Source organism: Hirundo rustica, chromosome 23 (assembly GCF_015227805.2).
Source record: "Hirundo rustica isolate bHirRus1 chromosome 23, bHirRus1.pri.v3, whole genome shotgun sequence".
Classification (NCBI taxonomy): Eukaryota; Metazoa; Chordata; class Aves; order Passeriformes; family Hirundinidae; genus Hirundo; species Hirundo rustica.
The window spans coordinates 2,446,738-2,467,759 of NC_053472.1; the positions used below are offsets into that span (position 1 = coordinate 2,446,738).

Genomic DNA, 21,022 nt, shown 5'->3' on the forward strand with positions numbered 1-21,022 from the left:
GCCGTAGAGCTGTGCAGGTTCTCATTGCTCATGTAAGTCCTTCAGCCTCATGGTTCCCTTTTAAGCTCGTCTGCTTAATGACACGCGGTGTCAGGGGTTAATCATGCCTTGTGCAAAGTGGGGCCTCCTCTCCTGCCTCTGCGTGGAGCTGCCGGTTGAATTTCACAGAGAGGCTCCTCTGTTTCTCCTCTGTGAGGACTGGGAAGCACCAGGCATTGGGTTGTGGCTAAAGGCTTTTCCCCCACCAGTTACAGTGGAATCAGAGTATCTGGTAAGATCTCTTCCACTGGAGTTTTGCACAGTTTATCCAGTGGATAAAATCTCCATAGGTTGAAATGGCATAGAATTATGGAATGGTTTGGGTTCAAAGGGATCTTAAAGATCATCTCGTTCCACCCCTGGCCATCAGCAGGGACAGCTTCCCAGGTCGCTCCAAGTCCCATCCAGCCTGGCCTTGGACACTCCCAGGGATCCAGGGGCAGCCACAGCTTCTCTGGGAACCTGTGCCAGGGTCTCAGCACCCTCACAGGGAACAATTCCTTCCCATTATCCCATCCATCCCTGCCCTCTGGCAGTGGAAGCCATTCCCTGTGTCCTGTCCCTCCAGCCCCTTGTCCAAAGATCCTTTCAGCCCCTTTAGGCACTGGAAGATTCTTCCAGCATTCTCTTTTTGTCTTATTTTGTATAATAAAAACCAGTGGAATCAAAATGAAAGCATTCTGTGATCTCACTGATCAGTGGGAATATTCTGTTCCTGGAATAGTCTGTGATGTGAGGGATATTCAGTTTCAGATTTTTGCCCCAGGTTTTGCCCCACATTTCAAAGTCTTTTTCATATAGAAGAGAATTTACATTTTTTGGCTTTTTCTTCCCCCCCAGGAAATAAAGCTGTCTGCTTTTGCTCCTGTTGTATCTCACTCATCAAGACAGGAGCACTCAATCTTCGTCACACCTAGAAATTCCCAACTGAAGGCACAGAGCATTTCAGGAATATTATGTTCATAGATTGCTTTATACAATAATAATGGAGTTGTGTTTGCTTTTTTTTTAAAGCCTTTTGTGGATGTCTTGGAAGCAGCAGCAGGATTAGGGATGGAAAACTGGCCGGAGGTTTGCTCATCATACCTCAGCCAAATCCCTGGGTTTTGTAAGGACGCTTGCTTGGTCTGTCCTTGCCTTTTTTTTTTTTTTTTTTTCATGGATACAGAATGGATCAAAACATTTCCTTTGGTTCCGAGGAAGGGGAAATCAATTTTTCTTGGAATGCGGGATCTGAGACTCCACCACACCCCGTGGCAGGAGTTTGCCCTCTCAATGTCACCACCTGTCCCCGAGCTTGTCACTGAATTCTTTGCTTCCCTCTCTGACCCCCCTTCCATATGCAGCAGGAACGATTCCGGGACAGCCGCCTCCCCCGGGCCTGCCGTGGGGAAGATGCCCACGGAATTATTTCATTTCTCCTCCACGTCCTTACTCTCTAATTGCTCCCCAGCAGACCTGTGCTGTTGGAAATCTTCCTGCTGTCCATGCTCAGGGATTCCGCCCGGGAGCTGGTTTGGGGAGGTTGTGGGTGAGACGGGAAGATCTGAGGTTGTTCTCTCTGCTCCGACTTCACTCGCTGCCCACTGGGGAGACCTCCTGGCTCTTTTTCCTGGGTCACAGTGTCCTTCTCTGCTATTTACTAAGCTTTAAACCCTCGATTTTCTCAGCAAATCCAGCCTTTGTGTGCCTAAAACAGACCGAGGAACCTTTTCCACGTGAGCTACAGAGTTTGTGTCTGTATCTGTTGTCTAAAATTCACGCTGTGAACACAAAAAGCAATGCCTGGCCCAGGGAACAGATCTGAACTCTCCATTTTTAGGCTGCTTTATGTAAAGGCATTGGAGTGATCTTTCTAAATCTTGGGAGAGATCAGGATTAATTTGACCGTGTGGAATTTCAGTGGCTGTTCTTACGTATTTTGTGTAGATGCTCTTTAGAGAGATTTCCCATTGACTCCCATTCTGTGATTTCATAGGGATGACTGCTTGCTCTGTCCTTGCTTTTTTGGGAGGGTGGATACGGCATTGGATGGTGGTCCCAGCCATTGTTTTCAAGGAAAAATGATAAATTTTGGTTGGAATAAGTGGGTCTGAGGCTCCTCCACAACCTGTGGCTGCAGGTCACCTTCTCAGTGTCACCACCTGTCCCATTACAAATATTGATATTCCCAGTACCTCATTCCAGGATTTAATATTGATGTGTCCCTCAGTACTGGAATGGGCCATCAGAACGGACCAACCAAACACCTGGATTTAAAAATGTAATTAAATAATGAAGAATAATATGATAATATCAATAGTGCTGATGTAAGTCAGGTTGGTGGCTGGGCTGCAACGTGTCAAAGCTCTTGTCCACACACCTGCCTGGGGAATTAAACTGGTTTTTTCTCCCTTTTGAAAGCAGATGAGAGAATTATGCCCTGTACTTAATTTTTAACTCTGTGACCTGCTGAAGTGCAGGATCCTGTATTTTCCATGATGGATTTGTCCATCAGTGCTGTTCCAGAGGACCAGAAAGAGTTGCTGATCCTGGGCAGAGGTCCTGCTCTGTCAGGGATCCTCCCCCGTCAGCCCCAGCAGGAATTCTCCCCATTCAAACACACCTTTTTTTTTTCTTTTTTCTTTTTTTTTTTGCCTAAAGGCGAAGAGAAAATTAAGCGAACTGATCTGTTTAAACCTTTATAAATACGTGTTTAATATCTACTTAATGGGAGATGGAATTTATGAGCCGTTAAGTGATGCCGGATCGTTTTTATAAGAATAGAGAAGTCTAGTGGGAAAACTTCCTCCTGGGACATAATCTCATATTATTATTTTTTTAAGAGAGAGAGATTTAATATTTTACAGTTGACGTTTGCAGTGACACTGGAATATTTCCTACGCGGGAGCTTTCACAAGTGCTTTATAAATCTTGATGGGTTTAAGTTAATGAAATCCTTATGCCAGTGGGAAGGATTCTACCTCCTCTGCCTATGGGGAAACTGAGGCTCGGGCACAGGGATGTGCAAAGGGAGGATTGGGATGTGGGAGTCCCCTCTGGATCAGGGTACTCCAGACACTTCATGGCATTTCCCCAGTGATGAGACAACGCTGGGCTTTGTATCTCCTTGGATTTGGGTTTTTTTGCTTTTCATGTGGTTTTGCAAACGTCGGTGGAAGCAGAGGATGCACCAAGTGTCCTGCTGGGACAGCTCCTGGTGCCTGTTCTCTGCCCCCACTTCCTCCCCACCAGTCTTCTCCTATTTTCTCTTCCCTCTTTTCATTTTCCCCTATTTTACTTCCCCCCCCCCCCCCCCGCCCTTTCCATTCTTTTTCCTTTTACCCTTTTCCATTTTTATAATTTTCTTTTTTCTCTTTTTCTCTTTTTTCTCTTTCTCTTTTACCTTTTTTCTCTCTTTTCTCTCTTTTCTCTCTTTCCCCTTTTTTCTTTCATTATATTTTTACTCTATTTTCCATTTCCCCCCCCGACTTTTCCTTTTGTGCTCTCATCTCCCACTCCCTTTGCAGGGGATATTGCTGATGTGAGCCCAAAATCCAGCTCCTGGCTCTCTCAGGCTGCTGCAGCTGCAGTAACCCATTTCCTTGGATCCACCTGGAGCATTATTTCTGCAAGGGCAGCTCCAGCCCTGGCAGAGATCCACTGTGGGGGAAAAGGGGTTTTGGGGACATGGATCAGCCCAGGGAACATCTCTGTTGTTGTTTGTGACGTAAAGATTTTCTGCTTGGTGACTTTCGGGGGTGGCACTGCTGCCTGGAGGAATAAAGAGCTTTCTGCTTCCTGCAGCTGGGGCTGGAATGAGATTTTTTTTTTTTTCTCCTTCAATGCGAAAAACATCAGCGAAATCCCTCGATGGCTGTTGCAGTTTGCTTCTAACATTTGGAGTATTTCTGAAAAAATCCTCATGCATTTGTGATAAGAAACTTTTATATTTTCTCTCTCTCTCTCTCTTTTTTTTATTTTTTCCCCATAACCTGCATTTTGAGGAGGATCCCAATTGCTGTATTCTCCTCGGAGGAGATGATGGATGGATGGATGGATGGATGGATGGATGGATGGATGGATGGATGGATGGATGGACGGACAGGGGAGATGCCACAGTTTCAGCTCATCAGGTCATTCCCCCTCAGCAGAGCTGACTCGGTGCTGAGCTATTTTCCATCTCCAGCCCTGTTTTCTCCCAGATCCAGGAAAGCCTTGGCAGGGTGAGCTGAGGGATGCAGGGCAGTAGATCCCGGTGCAGGAATTGCATTCTCCCTGTGCAGATGCAGCTCCCAGTCTGACAAAGCCTGGGCCGTGTCAGCAGTGTCCCTGCCCCTGTCCCTGGCTGTATTTATCATTCCAACCCTGTCCTGGGTTGAGATGTGGTCCCTGGCCTGCATCCCACCTCTCATCCCAGCCTCCTCCTGCCTCCTGCTAATTAGGGACAGCAGAGCCTCATTAGGATGGCATCCAGACCAGGGCTTTGACCCTTTTCTTGGATGGGAAGTCAGGATGTGGCTCACATGGATAGAATTTCTGCCTCCTTTGCCCTGTTTTGGGGGTGCTGGAGGATCTCAGTATCCCACAGGATGCTCCTGGATGATCCTGAGAGTAGCCCTATGGAGGAGCAGCGCTATCACAGACTATCAGCACCCGTTTGTCGGGTTTCTTATGAATAATTATTAAAAAAGAAAGGCGAGAGAGGCAGAGAGAGCCGAGGAAATAATCTTTTTACATTTTAATCTGAGCAGTTTTCAAGCAGTTTGATAAGGCGGGTTGTAGAAATGTCAGCTTCCCCTTATCTCTAATTGACTTAAAGTAGAAGCCGGCTTTAATCCCGGCATGCAGAGGAGCTTCTGATGGGGAGATGAGGGCAATTGATTTCTGCCTTTTTAATTAACAGCCTGGCTGCTTTTAAAAACAATAGGGAGGAGGGAAAGGAAGGGGAAAAGCACGTGGTGACATTTGGAGCTGCCGGCGTGGGGATGGACAGGTGCTCTGTGGGCTCTCCAGGAAGATCCAGGTGCTGCCCAGCTTCCAGAGAGTTAGGATGGTCTGGTTCCAGTTTAAAGAGGGAATTGCTTCCTGGAGAGGAGGCAGTCGGTGGGGCTGGGGGATTGCCTGCGTTAAGGGAGGATTTGGGTTATCCTGTGCCGGGTCCCTGAGCTGGGGGCTGGGGCTGTGCGAGCGATGGAGGGTGACAGGCTGTCCTGGGACACGTCCCTCCCCCACCCCACAGAGCAAACCCACAGGTGGGTGGGGAGAGGGACATGGTCCCACCGCCCTCTGCCTCCTCCAGCATCCTGGAGCTGCTGTGAGGAGCAGGACATTGGGTTTGGTAGGGAAGGGGCAAAACGGGCACCGTTCCTTTGCCAGGCTTTCCTCTTGCCTCCTGGCCTTGCTGTAGCTCTGCTCCCCTCCAGCCCACGCTCCCGTGTGTGTGGGGATGTGTGGAAATGCTTCCTGCATGGACAGCCAAGGAAGCGGAGGTGTTCTTGGAGTCCTCCCTCACGCCGGATCTGTGACATCAAGTGGATGAGCTCCCAGCCTCCTGCAAACTCCGAATTTCTCTTGACCCCGCCAGGCAGCGCATCAGCAGTGGGGAGGAGGGGAGAAGGCAGGCCAGATGTGCTGATGGTTATGGCTTTCGCAGCGGGGGAGCTGCTGCTGCGACTGTTCCGGCTCCATTTGCTGTCCTGCTGCAATTGGCTTCCACTTGTCCGCTTAAGTGTCAGCCACGCAGCGGAGGATTGTTTATGCAGCACTTAGTAACATCTACGGGGTAATGGGCTGTGCAGAAGACCCTGGCATAATTGGTAAAATGTCTGGAAGTGGATTAGCCGTGTGTCTGCGCGGCGGATATTTGGAAATAGATACATACGTTCAATTTTTAAATACATATTAGGCTAAAGTCCTGCTTCGCCCGGGGATTGCGGCGCTGGGGTTAATGTGGTGTGAACGGAGCGGGTTCAGATCTCCTGGGAAGGCTGGGGGAGGCTGTGCCGGGTACCAGAGGGGCTGTGTGGCCATGGTGGGGCAGGAGAGGAACAGCCTTCCCCAGGAGAGCACCCCCATGCTAAAGAGCTGCTGAATCCCAGAATTTTGAAAGCTGGAAAAAACCTTCCAGCTCAAGTCCAGCATGTGGCTGATCCCCACTCAACTGCACCAGAGCCCTGAGTGCCGTGTCCGGTAGCTCCTTGGACACCTCCAGGGATGGTGATTCCCCCAGGGAGGAGGAGATTTGGGATCAGGGCTGGAGGAGAGCAGAGAGATGCAGGATCATCCTGGGAACACACGGCTCTGTGCCCCTGGTTTATTTGCTCTTTGCTCAGGCTCTCAGCGGAGGTCAGGCTGCTCTCTCTCAGCCGTGCCCCAGCTCCCCTGGGCTTCGCTGTGCATTCTTCAGCCTTCTTTTTATTCTTGTTTTCTCCAGGCACATCCTCCCCTGCCAGCAGGAGGGAGAGGAGCCACTAAACTCGCCTGCCCAGGGGCACACGAGCCTCTCCGAAGCACCTGGAGCCGTGGATGGCCGCTTCCAGATGTGGGGTTTGGGGCCATCCCAAACATCCTGGGGATGCAGAGCCCCTGGGAATGCAGAGCCCTGTGTGCCTGCTGGCACCAGCCTTCCCAACCCTCCCATTGCTCATTATATTCCAGGCGCTTGCAATGAATTGTTTAACGAGCTTTCTGCGAGGCTGAGCAGATGAGAGGAGTGCGGAGCTTGGAAAGGAGAGGAATAAATTGGGAATGCTTTTGATTTGTGAAGAGCTGTGATGAGCAGGAGGGAAATCAGAGCTGGAGCATCCCTATTGAGGGTCTGGCATGGAAAAGGGCTTAAAAGTGGAGCTTGGCCCCGTTCTCTGGTATTTTTAGCCCGGATGCAGGATGGCAGGACCGGCATCGTAGCCGTGCATTGCCTGCATTGTGAGTTCCAAAGGGTTTGGCATCTGCTCAGAGCAGTGGTTTATAGGTATCAAATTTTTGGCTTTTAAAGCTCCCTAATAATTCATAATTTCTTAATACCATGTGCTGTCTCGCTCGTTCTAACAAATCAATTTGTTACGGGTTATATCTGCTGCTGAACCGTTCTGGGGAGGAGAAGGAAGAGCAGTTTTTTCTCTGCACTTTCCACATTCCCTTTCATATCCTAAGGGTTATCAACTCAGCCACCAAAATGCCACGACTTAACGTGACGTGTATTTAACGTAAAAAAATAATCTCAACAGCAAAGTAACGCAGCAGCAGAAGCACTAAACCACGTCTGAAGTGGTGAAGTTGGGTGCAGATCCTGCTTCCCATGTCCAGCTGTAATAAAAAAGTGTTATCCTGTGTGAGCCACCAGTGTCATGGAATCACGGAGTCCTAGAATGGTTTGGGTTGGAAGCAACATTGAAAATTGTCTTGTTCCAACCCCCTGCCATGGGCAGGGACACCTTCCCTCGACCTGATGGAAGGAGCCTAAAATTCCATTTAAATTGTTCAGTTCCAAAAATGAAATTTTATATTCCAAATATGTATTTCCAAATACAAAAATGATTCCAAATCCACCCAGATAAAATCCTTGCTGCCTCCAGGTCATCTCCTGCCTCCTCATCATCTCCAAGGGAAAAAAAAAAAAAAAAAAATTGAGGATCAAGCATAAGGGCAAAGGTGGAGGCACCCAGGATACAACAGCCTTGATGGGTTGGAGGCTTTGCTCCAAATTCCAGAGGAGATCTGGCAAACCACAAGGTTTCATTAAAAATCAGTGGAGCTTAGACTGGGAATTGCACGGAAAAACGGGACTTGGACCTCTAAAATCACCTTGGTCCTTTGGGAAGTGTTGTCCTCCTTCTGCTGCAGACAGGGACGTGGTTCCCATTCCCAGAGCTTAGCATGGATGTAGATGATACAGCTCCGGTGGTGGCATTGATTTCCCATCAGGATCAGGCCGGAGGGGCTCTTTCTTCAGCCAGCCTGAGATTTTTTTGCAGCTTTGTGATTTGGTATAATTAACATCTGGGAGGAATTAAAGGGGTCTTGGGGGAGAAAAGCAAGATCTGAAGTTTAAATAACAATTTGGTTTCAGCGCAATTAAAAATAAGCTGCTTTGTGATTACCGGCATGGCTGCTTACAGGGAGATGTAAACGGGAGCTCTGGGAGGAGGAGATAAAGGTAGGGATGAACCAGGGAAGAGCAAGAGGCTGAGGAAGGACTAAACCTGATCCTCAGGCTCTGGGGAATAAATCCAGGTTGCACCAATAGGATAAACGTCACAAAAAGCTGGAGCTCAGTTGCCACTTGTGGTCTTCTCGAGAGCATCCTTGTCATTCTTTATACGCAAATGTGGATCCGAGCTCCAGCTCCACTCACCAAAGGAAAAAAAAAACCCCACAAACCCACTCCAGAAAATCAAATATTTTGCAGATTGGGTGCCAAGACCCTCTTGAAGCTGATTGGTATCAGTGGCCGTCTGGGAATCTCATCCGATTCCTTTAATTGCTTTATTTTCCCTCCTCTGATTGCATCTCGCAATGTAGAATTGGGAAACTGGGAAAACTGAAGCAAACAGAAATTGTTGCGTGCAAATGAAATGCTCCACTTGCCCAGCAGCAAAACATTTGGAGAAAACTTCAGCTTTGGGTCTGATTTGAAATGAAGCCAAATTTTTACCAACTTGCAGCAGATTAAGGGTTTAATCCTGGTTTTGGAGGGGGTGATTGGATATGTGCAGTGAGGAACAGCTCTAAACAAGCTTTTTTGGAGGGGTTTGGCCATCTGCAGCCTGGCAGGAGGATACGACAGAGTTCTTGGGGAAATGGCAGAGTGAGAAATATATGAGTGATCCAAGGAAATATCATTTTAAGCAGGGTTTCGTTGGGTTGTGGAAGTCACTGGGGGAAAATACAACCGGGAACAGTTGATTGGGAGAGTGGAATGAAGCTCCAAACCTATAGATTTGGGATGGGGTGGGTTTGTGGAGGTGAGGATGCTTTCCTGCATCCCTGCTTCCCATTTATCCCTACACCTGCTGTGTCCACCTGCTGCAGGGCAGTGATGGACCAGCAATATCCCAAACCCCACGGAGCCCATCAAAGCTCAGAGAAGGAGGAAAGCTCCTCATTTCCTCTCAAGCCCACGTTGTACTTTGTTGGTGAGACACAGCAGAGCCCCTGCTTTTCTTTTCGTCTCAGATTTCTATGTTTATTACTTGCGTTGCGCCACAGGGGGGGAAAAAAATGTTTTGCAATTGGAAAATTCAGTGGGTTTGGAGATGCCTGTGCTCCTCCTGCTTCTTTGGAGTGTTGGCACCATTTGTTGTTGGATAATTGTATTTTATCTGTTTGAGGTGGTGTTTTGGTGGGGTTTTTTTTATGGTTATGTTCTCTCAGGAGGTTTTATGTGATGGCTTTATTTAGATCCTCGCTTGGGCATTAAACCTTGGTGCACAAGTGCCGCCTCTGCTTTGTTTTGAGGGAAAATGCCTATGGGAGTTTGTGGTTTGGGATTATTTAGGTTCCATGCATTTTGAAGGGTGGAAGGTGAGCAGACATCAGTGGAAGAAGAGTTTGAGGAGCAGAAGTGATCCTTGACTGCCTTGGGAAAATCACCAAAGTTCCTCATAAATGCAACCAAATGTTTCTCAGCCTGCAAGCAGAAGGTCTGTGACACACTTCCTTGTGTTTTGCATGGAATAAACATGCTGAATTTATGGGAAGCTTTGAAATTTGATTTTTAAAGCCCAAAAGGCAAGTGGAGAATGAGGCAGGAGAGATCTCCAGGTTAGAGTGTCTCCAAACCTATCAGAAACCTGGAAATGTGATTTTTTTTCCCCAAGTGGCAGATGTGGGAAAGTTTCTCGCCCCTTCAAACATCTCAGAAATTATCAGTGGGATTGGCATAGGTCAAAAATTACAATTATTCTAATTTTGAAAGGCATTTGGACTTGTTTTAATGTCTCTGCTATTTTCCTCACCTGTTTCTTTGACTGAAAGATGTCGACAAATGAAGCCTGGAAAGCTAAGAACCCCCTGGATCTGATTTGGGTGGAAATTACAAAGGATTTTTTAATCCCTTTCTCCCCTAATATTTTTTCAGATTTTTTTCACTTTAAGGTGAATTTGATCCAATAATCTCCACAGAAGCAGCAATTTTGCACAGAAATCCAATTTGCATTTCCAAAATGCACCTAGAAAAAACATCCCCAGCTTTCACCAGTTACCGCCGACTGGTGATTCCTCTGGGAACCAGCCTCTCATTTGTCTTTTAATTTCTCGACGCTCACTCGGTGCTTAGTTTTGGGCACAGATTTATTGCAGTGATCATTTCCCCGGCAGTTTGTACCTTTTTCTGTACAACATCGTTGGTGCTTTGCCTTGCGAGAGGTTTGGGCAACAGTGGGAGTTTTGTTCCTTGTGCAGGAACATCGTTCAGAGCTCAGATTGAGTCTTCAGGGCGTTGTAGGTGCCTGAATAATAAATAATATTAGCAAAAGTCAGGAGCAGAGGATAATTGGACAGTGAAATACTTTGTGTTGGAAGTTCTGCTGCTGCAATAGACTTGTTCCTTTCCTTTATTGACCCTTGATTAAATTTTTGTAACAATTACAGACCAATAATAGGCAGCTATTGATTTCTGGGGAGGTGAATATCAAGATTTACGGACGGGAGAGTGGAGGCTATTGACTCTGAGGAGAATAATAGCTGGAATCGAGTGGGAGGTTGCTCATGTGGGCAGGTTCATTTCCATGTCTGATCCAGTGGTTTTCTGTCTCTCCAGCCTTGGAACGGACAGACTATGGAAATGCAGACCCTTGGTGCGTGCACCTGCCTGCCGAGAGCTGTTTCCCCATGGCTTGTCATCAAATGGGCTTTGAGAGTGGGAATCTAATGAATCTCCACATAGTCACGGAATTCCAGACTGGTTTGGGTTGGGAAGGGCCTCAAGGATCACCCCGTTCCGACCCCTGCCACAGGCAGGGACGGCTTCCGCTAGACCAGGATTGTTTAGAGCCACCTTTGTCAAAATCGAGTATGTTCTATGCAAAATCCAGTTCTGTAGAGTTCCCAGACTGATAGAGGATTTGGGACCTGTCCCAAATCCCTGAAATGGCTCCTTTTGGTGCTTTACAATTCGATTCTTGGCACTGAGTTCAGCTCCTTTGTTTCGGGAAGTGGTTCGTGCTTTTCTTTGAGATCTTTCCGTTTCTGTCGCGGTTTGGGAGGGGGGGAAAAAAAAGTGCTCGCGAGCTCTCTTTTCATCTCAAAAACTGTGCTAAGATCCCACTCTTGTGCTTATCACCTTTTCCAACTGAGGCTGGTGCGCGTCCGCCCGGGCACTCAAAATTAAAGGATGCTTTGAAACAGCGCTTTTGACGGCGCCGGGAGGATAACAGGCAGCTGGAGATCCCTGCTTCGTCTCCGAACCGACGGGAACGCGCCGCTCCCGGTGGATCTGGAGGTGGTGCTGCCTCCTCCACCGTCCCCGTGGATGTGCCAATAGGTGGCAATCTCTCCTCGCACACGGCCGTGGCGTGCGGAACCTCTCCTGGCACGTGTTCTCCTCGCCACCGCGCAGGAGCCCACGTGGGAATTGGATGGTGGCGCGTCTCAGGCGAAGGGAGGGAAGAGGAAAAAGGGGATTCGTCTCCTTTGGATTGCTGCCGAAGTTTGGTGGCTTTGCCGGGAGGGTGGGGTGGAAAAGGGGGGCGAAGCAACTTGCATGTTGCTTTAAGAGCCTTTGTTGGTGTAATGGGATCCTTGATCTTGCGGCTGCATAAATCACAGGCAGCCAGTTCAAGTCAATTCATATTTTTGCAGTTCGTTAGCAGCTCGGGAGGAAATTGCATTTACTATAATTGCCTCTAATTGCACCAGATTAGTGATTACAATTATTGATGGTGGCTGATTATTCATTAGGCTTCAAATCAATTCCCCTGCTTCGTCATTACCCAAAACAGTAACTCTGATGAGGAGAGAAAGAGGTCTGGAGGAGTCCACGGCCATGCTCCTGCCAGGGAGCCTGCCTGCCTCCAGAAGTCGTGTGAAATCAGCACTCCAAGCTGATTAAAGCCTCGACAGGATGGGAAAGGGCGTTAGCCAGGACTTGGGATGCTTTTGGTGGCCAGGAGATGAATTAGTCCATCCCCTCTGCATGGGCAGCGCTGCTCCTGCCTCGGGTGGCTGCGCTCTGCTGAAACGTGGCTGAGCTTTTTGGAGAAAAGTCTCCACGAGCCACGCGGGGTCCTGCCGTGATCTGCGGCCCCGAGTCAGGAGAGCAGCAGCACCGGGCGCGGTGAAGGGAGCATCTCTCCCAGCGCAGCCCCGGATTCCCGGAGCGCAGCCCCAGGTGCAGGCAGCCACCTGTGCCGCCTCCCAGCGATGCCTAATTGTCACCAGGGCTGCCTGACTCGCATAATAACCAGCACTCCAGGCCACACACAGCCCCCAGACTGCCTGGGTTCTCAGCTGGAGAGCCGTGTGATGCAGGAATTGCTTTTGCCACCCCAGCCCTGCTGCCCCCTCGCGTGGGGGCCCAAGCTGCAGCCGGTGTTGGTGCTTTTCCTGGGGCTGCGCCGCCCTCCCACCTGGACAGCCGTGGCTCCCAGGAGATGAGGGTACTCGGAACAAGGCTGAGGAGCTCGTGAGGTTGCGTTGTCCGGCATGGGTGGTGCTGGCTCTGGCTGGACGTGGTGCTGCTCACAGGTCTGACCCAGCGGAATGTGTTCTCCATCGCTCCCTCCCATCATCGAATCATCAAAGAATGGTTTGGGTTGGAAAGGACCTTAAAGCTCCAGTCCCACCCCTGTCATGGGCAAGGACACTTTCCACTATCCCAGGGTGCTCCAAGCCCTGTCCAGCCTGGCCTTGGGCACTGCCAGGGATCCAGGGGCAGCCACAGCTCCTCTGGGCACCCTGTGCCAGGGCTTGCCACCCTCCCAGAAAGCAACTTCTTCCAAGCTGCTCTCCAGCAGTTCAGAGCTATTCTCCTTTGACCTGTTCCTGGCCTTTTCCAGAGTCCCTCTCTGACCACTCCTGGTCTGCAGATGAAGGGTGCTTCAAAATCCCAAGCTGTCCCAGGGGTTCCTTTGCAAACCTTAATTCTATTTATCTGAAACTGACTGGTGGGTTCTAAGAGCGGGTGTGGTGTGGCAGAGCATGAACAAAAGCGATGGCTACACAGGCAGCCTTCCATGTTATGGGGATCTCAATCCAGCCATCCCTCCTGCTGCCCCCCACCATGGAACAGATCCTGGATTCCTTCCTCATGTGGGGACTGAGGGATGAACTCAGTCCTTAGAGCAGCTCCAGTTGTTGGCCTCTGCCCTCTTGCATCAGTCCAGGGATCTGTGTGCCAGAGTTATGCCTGTCAGGCAGGATTGGGATTTGTAGCTGAGCAGCACATGCGGGTCCCAGCTGCCTTCTTAAAGGCCACTTACTGCTTACATTTCCCACCTATTGATCCTGGTTCTGCTGCCATGCTCAGACACTGCTAGGAAAAAAGGACCATTAAAAAAAAAGGAGAAGGTTGGTTCTGTTCATTAATCTCACCTGCTCCCACCGTAGGGAGGAACGGGGCCTGAAGGCTCAATTAGCCTCAGTGGCTGCAGCTCGGTGACACGTGGCAGCTTCCATCACTTTCCTCATGGATACTTTCCCTCCCAGTGTTTGTCTCCAGCTGTTTATCCCTCACAGCTGGCCCTGAGAGGCCTTGGTGGTGGGAGATAAGGTGGGGAGCACTGGGGAGCCCTGGGAATTGCATCCTGCACCCAGGTGAGGATGGGAATGTGGTGGGAGGTGGTGGACAGGAGCTGACTCGACTGAGACAGACCAGGTCACAGGATTTGGAACTGCTGGGAGATCCATAGGGATGCTTCTTTTAAAGGTCTGGGATTTTTAGCTGAAAGTGAAAGGATTTGGATTCCTAAACCTCCATCCCGCCCTTGAAGTGCCAGTGCTGTCACCATCCCAGTTGTGTGTCACCTGCCAGGACAGGGAGGGAATTGCGTGGATTAGAGGGACATCTCACCTCACTCTAAATGTCCCACATGTAAATCTGGCTCATCTGGACCTCCTGCAGTGCCAGGAATTGCATTTGTCCTGAGGGAGATGAAATTCAGATTGTGCTGCTGGTGCAGCTTTGTAACATCGGCTGGGGAACATCCCAGGAGCGTTTGCAGAATGTGAGTGTGCCAGACTCAGAGCCAGGGAATCATCACTCATGGGATGGTTTGGGTTGGGAGGGACCTTAAACCTCATCCCATTCCACCCCCTGCCACAGGCAGGGACACCTTCCACTGTCTCAGGGTGCTCCAAGCTCCGTCCAACCTCACCTGGAACATTCCAGGGATCCAGGGGCAGCCACAGCTGCTCTGGGCACCCTGTGCCAGGGCCTCAGCACCCTCACAGGGAAGAATTCCTTCCCATTATCCAGTGGCAGTGGGAAGCCATTGTCCCTTCTCCTGGCACTCCAAGCCTGTGTTTAAAGTCCCTCTCCAGCTCTCCTGGGCCCCTTCAGGCCCTGGCAGGGGCTCTGAGCTCTCCTTGGAGCCTTCTCCTCTCCAGGTGAGCACCCCCAGCTCTGCCAGCCTGGCTCCAGAGCAGAGGGGCTCCAGCCCTGGGAGCATTTTGTTGTCTCCTTTGGAATCTGTCCAGCAGCTCCACATCCTTTTTACGTTCAGGACTCACCCCACAGCTGCTTCCCCAAACACCCCCTGACTCCCACCTTCCCAGTTACCCTCTGCCCCCTTTCCTGGGCTTGGCAGGGCTGAGCAGAATCCTTTCCTTTCATCTGGGAATTCCTGCCTCCTGCGTTTTGTGTACCATGACTGGCCTGTTCGGGCCTCTCTGGTTTTCCTTCTAATTTGTCTGAGCATATGCTCAGGAGTGATTTGTTTGGTGATTGTTCACAGAGAAGAGTTATTCTTTTATCCTGCCATTCCGAATAGCCACGAGCATCTCGAGTCCCCAATTATTTTGCAGTTTGCATTCAGCAGGAAATATCGCAGCAAAATTCAGACAACTTGGTTCCTCTCCCACTTTCTCTGAGTGTCCAGACTTTGCAAACAGCTGGAGGACTTTGGAAAGCTGTGGAGACATCTCCTCTTCCACTGAGGAAAGAAGCAGCTCAAAAACACGTACCAAAAGCAGGTTTTAGGTTAAAAGGCTGAAAAAGCGACCCCAGTATTTTCCAATCTGATTTTTTAAGGACCGAACTCCTGCTGAAGGTTTGGGAACAACAATACTGAGAGCACCTTCCATGGGTTTGCAAGGAATTAGTTAATACGGATTTAAAGAAAGGGACTTCTAAGCAGTTCTCTTTGAAACCTTTAACTTGCAAAAATTAAAGGAAAAACTAAGGTACCAGTGGGGAATAAAACTGGCATCATCAGAGCCTTTCTAGTGGAGCAACACAGCTTGAACTGGACTAATGAGCCTGAGAGTTTAGAAAAAAAAAGATTATATATGTCTCTATATCTCTATATCTCTGTATCTCTATATCTCTGTATCTCTATCTCTATCTCTATATCTCACATTTGTGCCTTTGAAGTACTGGCAGTTGGATATCTTGGGTTTGGCTGGGCTGCAAACACACATGATATAGGATGTCCACTATTTATTCTGATTTTTCTGCGTTTTGCTGCTTCCAGCATTGTTGCACGAGGCTCCTCTCCCCCTGTGAGCCTGTCCAGTGCCCAACAGTGACATGAAGTGGGTGCAGGGTTTGTCCTGGGGGTAGCTGTGACCTGGGTGATGGCAGAGGGGTCTCCTCCTCATCGTAATGCCCGAGTCAGCATTATTTAGGAGGCTCAATAAGGAATTGAGGAACAGGGATTCTCCTTTTGGGGTGGAAAGATCTTTACCTGCAGATAAAATTAATTAGAAAATTAATTAGCTAGGCGAAATCGTTCTATCCAAGCTGGATGATTTACCTGCTTCCAGGCAGTGTCCTTGCAGGATGTGAACCTAAGCGAGCACACGATTCCCAGCCTCATCCCTCTCCTGCCAAAATGCTCCAAGGGAGTTTTTGGGCGATTTACGGCTGACTTAGGAGATCAATCTCTCCCGGCAGATGGGAGGGAACTCATTTTGGGGTTTTGAAGCAAACACAGTTAAATCTTCTTTTCCCGGCTGAGCCTCTTGTCTTGGAATGACAGGAGGGCGGACGGCTGGGAGCTCTTCCCTGCTGCTGCCGGGAGACTCAGGGATGCTCTTTCCCTGCTCCTGGCTCTCCAAACTGCTGCACCTGGCTTTGCTGGGGGGAGCAGGTGTTGTAGGGATCTGGCATGGAAAGGGCTGCAGGCTCATCACCGCCGAGGCATTGCCGCTGTGTTCAGGGAGCTCCCAAAATGCAAGGATTCATCCAGGCGTGGACAGTGGAGCGGAGAGGGAACCTGCTGGTGGGGGTCTGATCTCGACAGCTGAGCTGTCACTTCTCTGTCTCTGTTGGACAGCTTTCCATCCCGTTTCTTTTTGATGGCTTGGAGTGAGGTTACCTGCTATTGTCATGGAAACAAGCCTGGATGCAGGGCCAGGTGGCAGCAGGCATCACGGAGCCATCTGACCCTTGCCTGCCTCTGGTTGCCCCTGTTTTCCCTGACATCCTCGCTCCAAACCTCCCCGGCGCTGCTGCCAGATTCACAAACTGGCTCCCAAGGATGGGTGCTCAGCAGGAATGAAAGCAGAGGGTTGCTCCTGACCTTGGCAGGGGATTCCAGCTTTCTGCTGGAATTTCTGTTGGCTGAATTTATGGTAGGGTGATTCCCCCACTCCAAATTCCCTCTATCCCAGATTTCTGAGTAACTGGAAGTTGTTGGGAAAAACATCCCATGTCAAAAAGGAGGGAACTATCCATATCAAGCTGAACCTGAAGCAGAATTCTCTGCTTTCTTTGACTGATGTTACAGGAGGAAAATTGAAGTGAAACACTTGGAGTTTATTGAAGAGATGAGAGTTGACAATTTTGCCTTTTTATTCCTTTGGTTTTGATGCCATTGCTCAGGTTTGGAGTTTAGTTACTGCAATAAAAAGCAGGATTTGTGGATAGCTGCTCCTGGCTCACAGTCAGACCTCACGGGAGTCACAAAGCTGCTCCGTGTCTCAGTTTCCCCTTCCACACGAGTCCTCCTTAGCATTAACACAGCCTGAGCCGTGCAGGATCTTACTGGGGCACAGCCCAAGAGTCAGGGAACAACATGGAGGCTGGAAACGTTCAGAAATAACTTTTTGTCAGTGCCCAAATTCCCGATCCAACCGACAGCACTTCGGAAAGGTCCCAGCTGCTCGCAGGGAAGCGGGTTGCTCAGCCAAGCGGGACGGAGAGGAGCATGATACAGCGCTGCGGTGCCGGAGAACGACAGCCTTGTCACGCTGACTTATGATGGATGAGGAAAAAACCTATTTCTCATCGGCGCTGGGAAGACGTGAAGTGTAAAGAAGGATGCACCAGGAGTCTCCGGGCGATTCATCTTGTGTCGGGCACGCTCCTGGAGCCGGCGGGGTTGAGAGAGAGCGCGCGCCGGCAAAGCCGAAAGGCGCCGGGGAAGGAGGGGCTGGGGAGAAAATTCATTATGTGGAGGATAATCTCAGCGGGAAATATCAAAATGTCAGCGGCACCCCAGATAGGGGAGAGGGGAAAAATTAACTGGGGGCATTTGTCACCTGGTCAACCAGGCGTGGATCGGAGCGGAGCGCTTGGATTGCCGAGGTGACGGCTGCCAGGATGGGATGGGAGGCTGTGAGGAGGAGGGAGAGGGGCAGAAGAGGAGCTGGATTCACTGGAGAGGGGAATTCTGCCCTCAGGGCTGGACTCTGGTGTTCTGTTTGGTGCTGTGGGTGCCACGTTGAGCCGGGGGTTTCCATGGAAGTTAAAAGAAATTAATACATCCTTACTCCCAAGGGCTGCTCTTCACCTCTCGGGAATTAAAAACCTCAGGGTATTTTTTTAATCCCAAAAGATGGTGCCTCTCTGCTGGCAGAGCAAGGGCTGGTGACTCCCAGCTTGGCTGCTGGTTCTGCTCCCATTAAAGGCTGTGGAGCCCCAGTAGGTGCCAAAGGGAAGGGGAGGAGCAATTGGGCTGCTGGATCCATGCTGTTCTTTGCCCAGCCTAGATCAGCCTGGCCACACCCTGTGGTTCATCCCTGGTGCAGAGAGAACCGATTTCCAGCACAGCCATGTGAAAATAAGTCAGGACTGAGCCCACCCAGAAAAGAAAACCTTGATTTCTCCCTGGCCAGGGTATTCAGGGAGTTTTAGTGTTTTATCCCATCCTACAGTGAATTTCCATGCACAGAGCTTCCCTCAGCATCCCCACAGGAGCTTGGGGAGGGTCTGCACTCCAGGAGGGTTTTCCATTTGGTAAATCTAAATCTAAAAGCAGCTTTGCTTCGAGAAATCTCTTGGGTCAGGTGGCAGCAGTAAATGGCCAGGATGTTCAGAAATGATTGAGCCATTTATTTCTGAGTCTCACCAAACCCGCTGCCCCAGCTGCGCTTCCAGCTCCATACCCAGGGAGAAGATTTAATAGCTGGAGTCCCAGGGCGCAGGGTTTGGGATAACAGTTGGGGCTTGACACCAAATAAAAATCCCCTATTAAAGAAACCAGGTTAATTTACTATGTGAAATGAACCAACTTAAACTGCTCCCGAATAGACAATATATTGTACTTTTTTAGTGGGAGTGGAAAAATTATCGGAAGCGTCTGCAGCAGCCTCTTGGTCTCCTGCCTGTGCTGCTCCTGGGGCTCTGATGGATGCTCTGCGCCTTTCTTCCCCACTGTAAAACCCTTCTTCATCCAGGTGATACAGAGATCCGCAGATGGGAGCACTCAGCATCTCAGAGCTGCTCTCCAATACCCTCTGCAGCATCCAGGGAGCTGCTGCTTCCACCCTGGGAGCATTTGGAGAGGATTCTGCCTGCGCCTGAAACCAAACCCACGTGGAGGTCGGGGAACAGGCTGCAGACCTCAGAATTAATGTTCCTGTGTGATGTGTTGTGATCAGGGAGGAGACCCCTGCACTGAGCTGTTGCAAGCCCATCAGGGACCCAGTAGGATCTTAGAGGTCTTTTCCGAACTGAATTCCATGATTTTATGAAGCGAGGGAGAGCTGGAAAGCTTTGGGTGAGAGACATCGGCTGCAAAATACCAGGGTGCCACTTAGGGCCCCTTTCCACTCTCAAAAATTGGTGTGTTTTCCCCATTTTCCCAACAACGCTTTTTCCACCCAATTTGGCTGAAACGTCTCCATTTCAGCGCCTGTGTCCTTCAGCAGAGACAAACCCCGAATTATTTTTCCTATCGATCCTCACCGTGAACATGGTGGGGAGCCAGATGTGTAAGTGCCGCTCTCTTTCTCCTCTGCTCCGTTAAGTGAGACTTTTAGCAGCCAGTCTTGAAAGGCAAAGACAAGTCTCCTCCACAACCGGAGCCCCTTTCTCCTTCCCACCCCAGGAAACTGTGGTACAACTTGAAACCGATTAATAATACACAAAGGGATGATGTGGCTGGGCAAAGTGCGGCGGTTTCCTCGGCTACCTTGTGTTATGCTTTTATTAAGCTGCGAACTAAAGCGAAGGAGAGGGAGTGATTTTATAGCCTGCAGCGTCTTGTTTGCAGATTATTTTTTTTTTCCAAAGATGCTCAGTAGAATATCAATTGGCTGCGTTGAGACATCCCGGCAGGTGCTGCCTTGCACGGAGGAGGCTGCACGAGCCGGCGCGGTCCCTCCCGGCATCCAAGTGCTCATCCCATGCTCTGTCCCGATGGAATGTGCTCTGACGGGGATGGAACGGAGAGAGAATTTTGGGGCGGGCAGCTCCAAGTGCAGAGGACGGTTTGGGACCGAGGCAAAGCCCTGCCGGCCGTGCCGTCCCACCCCTGCGGCCCCGATCCAGAGGTTTCTGTGGCAGCGCAGATGTTCAGCCCTGCACGTCCAGGTTGCAATGGCACCGCTCATTAGCATTTGCAGGGAGCGCTGCGGCGCCTGGGGCTTGGACGGGGGACAAGGAAACAGCCCGTGTGTCAGATGGCAGGGAAGGGCAAGAGAGAAGGAAAACGGGAGGGGACCCGGCGGAGCGCGATGACTTCCCAAAGTCACGCTGCAGTGTGGGGAGGGAGCCAGGCGCTCTCTCAGCCCCCTGACCTGCCTGCTGGATTGCGCTACCCGGGATAAAAGCATCTTTTCTCTCCCTCGTGGGGATGGACCGAGGGCAGCTCCGGGTGATTGGCATCTTTCCGAGCGGCTGTGGCGAAAGCAGCTGAATTCCTGAGTGTGCAGCATGAGAAAAAGGCGGGGCGGGGGGGGGAAAGAAGCAGGGGTTCTGCTTTACAAAAGCAATGCTTGCTGGTTCTTTGTGATGCCTCCACGATGCCTTGGAGCCCCTTTAAGCACCAGTTGCTGGAGGGTGCAGGCGGATTCCTGCCATCAGGCAGAGCTTCCCAAGAGCCACAAAGCCCAATCAGCAGGAGAGGAACAATCGAGGCGCCGGCGGTCTCGGAGCTCTTCAGCTGATGAAGAAGAGCAGGGTCTGGACAAATTTGGAATAAGAAATCAGCTGCTGAGGAGGAACACCTAGTGACCTAGCTGGGGAAAGGAGGCAAAAAGTTCTCCTCTATTACTTGTGTGTCTTTTCAGAGCATCTTTAATCATATCCCGCGTCATCTTCATCAGAGGGAAGGTGGTAATCAAGGCAGCTGCCTGAGGCTGATGCTGTGTCTTTATGCTGCCGAGGCTGTTCTTTTTGGGGTAGTCAGGAGAGCAGCTCTGGAGTGTGGGAGTGCATTTGGGATGTATTTGGCTTTTTTTATTTTTTTTTTATTGGAGCCACTTAGGAGTTGGCTCACATTGTGCTAAGGACAGGGATTGAGATGCTCTTGCCTAGGGAGGTAACGAAAGACAAATGCAATGTAGTCTCTTATTTATTTTTTTTTTTTTTTTCCTCCTGCCTTCTTTCTTTCTAGTGGTAAAATGATAGAATTTCATGCAGTCAATTGAGGCTATTGAGTTGTTTTGCCACTAAAGT

At 50.0% G+C, this 21,022-nt stretch overlaps 1 protein-coding gene across 1 annotated transcript in view; it reads left to right on the forward strand.

Annotated features, from left to right (window-relative positions):
• LOC120762460 (protein CEPU-1) overlaps nt 1-21,022 on the forward strand; it is a 342,700-nt gene that overhangs the window by 74,013 nt on the left and 247,665 nt on the right. The window lies entirely within an intron of this gene.